Below are 6000 nucleotides of genomic sequence, written 5' to 3' on the forward strand. Positions count from 1 at the left end.
GATTACTTATATTTAATTAAGAAAACAGCATATTTTGAAAGCCATATACCTTTCTGAAGATAGAAGTGAAGTTTCTAAAAGGTGTTCTCAATGTGACAGCCTTTTGTGCAATGTTCCATTGTGGTGCAAACTTGAGCTTTACTATCTTGTGTGATACAGTCCTAAGGAAATAAAAAGTAATAGCTAGAGCTTTCCCAAGACATTTTGTTACCTGAATGTTAAGCACAAGTAGAACGCTCCCAACAGGAAGAAAGTGAAGATACTCTTCTCATCTGCAATGCTATATTTGCCACCCTAGGAGAAGAATAGTAGAGGTATCTCCTAATTCCAGAAGATCAGAGATACATTTATGTGAATATGAGACTGTGCCACGTGGTCCACTGGTCTATTTTAAGGGCATATTATGTCTGCCTTTACAGTTAGGAAGGGAAGCTATTAGCCCATCTATGGTATTGTCATTTACATCTGCCAGGGCTGCTACTCCTTTATCACATCATCTTGCATAAATTCTGGTTCAGAATTCTATTGTATAGCATTATTTTGTGAAATTAATGTGTTTTTTTTATTTATTTAGGTACTTGGATGAGCCAGAAGGAGAGAAAAGGAAATGCATCTGTGTCTATACACAAACCATGAACTACTGCAGTCTGTATTTTCTGTTATTAACAAAAGGATAATGACACTGGTTATCCACAGAATTTTCATAAAGTTTTAATTTGGAAGGTTTATTAACCGAAAATTAATAGGAATTTATTTAGCCCACTGCTTTTCAGGCTATATGATGAGGGTATCCAGGAAAATAAATAAATAACATAAATGAAATGCCAGAGTTTATTTGTGCCTCCTTCACAGTTGTATCTTTCCTAGAAATTTGCCAAAGCTCCACAGCCAATGGGTCTGGTTCCACGCCTTGACCACATCCCGTTTGGACTACTGCAACACTCTCTACATGGGGCTGCCTTTGAAGGCAGTTTGGAAACTACAACTTGTTCAGAGATTGGCAGCCAGGTGACTACCTGGAATGCTGTACAGGGAACAGACAACTCATGTGTTACAGCAGCTCCACTGATTCAAAGTAGCAGTCCCCAGAAATGAAAATTTCTAGAAGATATACAACTGTGAAGGGTGCACAAATATAGCACCCTGGCATATCATTTATGTTATTTATTTATTTTCCTGAGTCCCTTCGGGAAGATAGGGCAGACTATAAATAAAGTTTCAATTCATTTCATTTCATTTCCAGGGATTGCTACTTTGAGTACAGTAATTCAGACAATATGTTTCCACAAATGGTTGGCCTTCACGGGCACATGAAAATAAATAAAGTCACTGTCATACATTGTGTAGGGTTTGGAAATAATTAGTTGCAAATAAGTTGATTGTACCTACTTACAAACAACAAGCTATCCCTTTTAGAAAAGCTTAATTGAATTATTCTGAAATTCTGTTTCCTTTACTTTTATGGTCACAGACAAGTGACTTACAGCATTATGATGCTTTAAAAATAAATTATCAATTTTCCCTACTTTCAAACAAGAAAGCAAAGCATCATTGATGAAAATGCAACTTTAGTGGCAACTAATTATTTTGGTGCCTTGGAACAGTAACTGTCCACTAATTACTTTATTATCAAAAGCCAACACATTGCCCTAATTGCAGACATACTGAAACAATAAAATTTACCTAAGTGTTGACTTAATAAGTCCCTACTGAATCAACAGGTCAATTCTAAAATTCTAAAAGTAATTTTCCAATATGTGACATAGCAGTTGTATATTGTTTTATATTTTAAGTCCTTTTAACTTGGGAAGGAACGAATCATACAACCCAGGTTTATATTTACATTCATTTGTGTGCATAAATTCTCTTCTGTTGTCTTTAACTGATGTTTTCACTAAATACCCTTTCTTCTATTGTTTTTGCACTTCAAATAATGAATCTATGTGTACTCCCCATAAACAAGCAGTAGATGGGATGGCAATAAATGAGAACATAAAAGATGAGGGAAAGTCCAACACAAGAGCAATAATTAGATTTCCCCTAGATAAAATATTCTGGCTGGTTAGTGCAATTGTGGCAACTGTCTGGATCTGAATGTGCCAGGCCAAATTGTTCACCCACTGTCTAAGAAGTGGTGTCAGCACAGTGACAAAAATCCAGACTGAAGATGTCTGGGAAATCTCATGTCCTTGGCCTCGACTCACCAAATAGATGAAAAATTATAGGATGAACTTGACTGCCTTAGAACTTACTACCTTTCCTGCCTCAGTGGGACAGCAATTCATAGGAGGCAATTTCACCGGGATTTATTTAGGAGATTTAGGCAGCACTGATGCTCTCTCTCTCTTCTCTCCCTCCACACCATGTCTCTTATTTGTAATACATAGTGATGTCCCCTGCTGCAAAGGATGTACGGCAATGCCCTAGATATATGCAATGGTAAATTATGAAAAAAGATAGAGCTATTGCAGCGATAACATGAGGAAAAGGGCGCCCCACTTAGATGTGATTCATAACATTACATAAAAGTGGAATTTAAATCAAACAGTATGTAAAAGTGGACAAAGAAGTTCAAACACTTTGCAGCTTCTTTCTGCTGCAAAGTGGGCAGTTGAAATTCATACATTTCATTATGACTTAAATCAGCAATCCTCACTTTCCCACGTTACTGTGTGCGTGGAAAAGAAGTGTGAGTGACCTGCGCTCTCTTTTCCACTTACGTATCATGGGAATAACTGTGAGTTGTCTTCCAAATACACAGAACAGTGAGCTGCATCTTCTGGCAAATAAGGGTTCAGAAAATAAGGCAGAAAATGGAAACAGAATATTGCGAGCAATCACTGTAGATCATTGAGTAACAGCAACTTCTAGATCTAGATTAGGATCCCTTTACAACATCCTTAAAGAGCTTTTGACTAGTTACTGCCTTTCAGCCTCGATGCCAATCTGGAAAACGGGCATTTCAAAATTACACCTAACATAAATGCTGAAAGTCAATGTTCCAAGTTTGAAATCAACTGCATTTTGAGATCTATTATAATTATTGCTGTTATTATCATCACTGTTTAAAAATCAGTGCATCAAAAATAAAATTTCCTTTGCACACAGGAAGATAAGGGCACCATACAATCTTGTGTCCTAAATAAGCTTAACCTCATCTAGGAAGTAATAGATTGAAAGCTTGCCAGATTTAATGGTATTTCCATCTACTGGGTGACGGAGTTTTAAAATAAAATACTTACATAAGAGGCTACTTCCCTACTGACATGAATCTCTTCTATCCCTAAAAATATCAAAAATAATTTTTGGGATGCTTCTTGATTGGAGTTCTATGTTCATTCTTGTGTATGTGTCTTTTTAATCCTGTGTGGATCCTATTACTGACTCACATAGGCACTCTAGGGTGTGTGGGGTGATTTCCAACATGTTTGCAACCCAGATACACGCACACACAGCCCTGGATAACTTCAGCAGCCTGAGGATTAGGGAATTTTAATGATATGTGTCATATTTATTAAGTTGTTGGATATGGTTTTTGCGCAATGTGTGATCTGTTTATTTGGTTTTATGATTTTTTTTTATTTCTGGAAAGCTATTTTGGACCTGGCAATGTTCAAACAGCCAAATAATGAAGTTTTCAGGATCTTAGCACAACTGTTTTTTTATGGATAACTTCAGCAGCCTGAGGATTAGGGAATTTTAATGATATGTGTCATATTTATTAAGTTGTTGGATATGGTTTTTGTGCAATGTGTGATCTGTTTATTTGGTTTTATGATTTTTTTTAATTTTGTGTTACGTATTTTTTTGTTGCTTTTAACTATTGTATGCCGTTTTGAATCCCACCCATGGGGAAAAGCGGGATAAAATGAATTATTATTATTAATAATAATAATAGGGTCACAAACATAAGATACAGAACTCCTATTCCGGTCCAGATGGTGAATCCTAATCCTACTGGCAGGGAGAACCTTAATAAAGGATTTGCCTAAAACACATTAAGATAAATGTTGACAACTGTGAGAGGCTCAGGGGCTGTATTTCTTTCCCAGAAAAATCTGAAAGGCAATACACCTATTACAGAGCACTTGGGGACAAAACTTGGCTCCTGGGGCCCACAAAAATAACACTTGGGTGCAGACAGGATGGACTTTTCCCAACCTTGCATTGACTACTGCTTGGGCAGGGATGTGGTAAATATTGGGTTGAAAATCTCTTCATCCATGAATCCCACAAGGTGCCTTGAACAAATCACTAGCTTTCAGGGATCACTAGTAGGAAAGGACAGAATGAGATAAGGGACATTGATAATGGAATATAAATCGGAATGGGAAATTCAGAGAGAAGGGAGGAGATAGTGAGGAAGGAAGAATGGAATACAGGAGTTGTTGTTGTATGGCTTCAAGTCACATTAATGGCAGCCCTAAGGCAAACCTATCACTGTGGTTTTCTTGTTAAGATTTGATCAGAGACAGTTTGGCCTACTCCTTTTAGAATTTGAGAGAATGTGACTTGTCCACACAGTGGACTTGTCCACACAGTGGTTTCCATGATTGAGGGGTATCCACATTGAGGGGTATCCAGAGCCATAGTCCAACTCTTCAATGACTATAGCACTCTGGCTCTGGGAATAAGGCTGAGTGGGTACATAATAACAAGAATGTTTGGCAGCAGTATGCTTGATCTCCTCTTAAAAGTAACCATGTCAAATAGATTTAAGTATCACATGTGGAAGGAGGAGTAGAACTCCACCTACCTAGAGCCTAACAGGTCTTAGAATTCCCTTTTTATGTGACTTTTCAGTGAGTTGATGGATGATGCGTTTTTGCAGTAAAGAGGTGGCTGCTGCACTGCATTAGTAGCATCGTATATATGCTAAGATGCTGACATATTTCAGTATTTAGAGGCTGTACTTGGAGATACAGCAGTCAAAGGCAGCCCATAATTGTTTGTAATTTAGCACAACCAATGCCAACTTAATCAAATTCTGCTGGTGACATGCTTCACGACATTAGGCTGCCAGAATTGAACGCATGGCTTTCATTTTCTGTGAACTTTAACTAGATTTGGTAAGAGGTAAAACAAGAATCATATATTTTTTAATGATCCCTTTAGGAACATTTCTCAACCCACTTAATCAAGTGTAGTAATAATTTGGGCAATATTTGACCAATTTTTTCACTATGTTTCATTATTATTTTTATTAGCTTTATAATTGACCAAATCCATGCCATGATCTAAGCGTTGACTGTCTCTCTGTTTTGAAATGCTCTGTACCATGGCTCCCTCCTTCCCTGCTCCCAGTAGTAGCAAAAGTAGCAAATTGCGGTATTATATTCTTCCCTGAGTGACTATAACATTCATTTCTGTGTGTCATCAGACTAATAGATATATTTCCGTAGGTAAATGGAAAGAATTTCTTGCTATAATCTTGTTTGAATTTCATTTCATTTGATTAAAGAGAGGAGGAGGGAGGGGAAATTAAACAAAAGAATTCAAAATGAAATTGAAGAGATGTGTTGCTGGAACGAAAGTGAAGACAGTACCTGACATGATTTTCCTGAGCATAATGCTGCCAGACCTAATAGGGCAAGCTGTGGTTTGAATGGATGATATCTTCGTTTTTTTGTAATGCTAAAGGACTTATCAAGGGTTTTTTTTAGCAGACAGATAAGGGAATCTAAAGTTATGTCAAACAAATTACATTTTAGTTATTAGCGGCTAGTTTGTAAATATCAAAGACCCACTTATTATAGTGCTTGGAGCTGCATTTGCATGCTGATGAAATGCGAGTGGATGGCTGTGAACTGTAGGGTTATCTCTAGTGGAGCAGTGGGGAGCTCCCGAATCAGACAGTTGAGAATCTGACCGACTCAAGAGTCCACGCTGCAGACCTCTTCTATTCACTTTCTTCACAACAATTAAAATATGCAAAGTGATAATTTTCCTTAAGTAGCCTTAAATGTGCGATCTATTTAAATGTGAGGGAAAATTGCCTGA

The sequence above is a fragment of the Anolis sagrei genome, chromosome 1 (genome assembly GCF_037176765.1).
Source record: "Anolis sagrei isolate rAnoSag1 chromosome 1, rAnoSag1.mat, whole genome shotgun sequence".
In the NCBI taxonomy this organism is placed as follows: Eukaryota; Metazoa; Chordata; class Lepidosauria; order Squamata; family Dactyloidae; genus Anolis; species Anolis sagrei.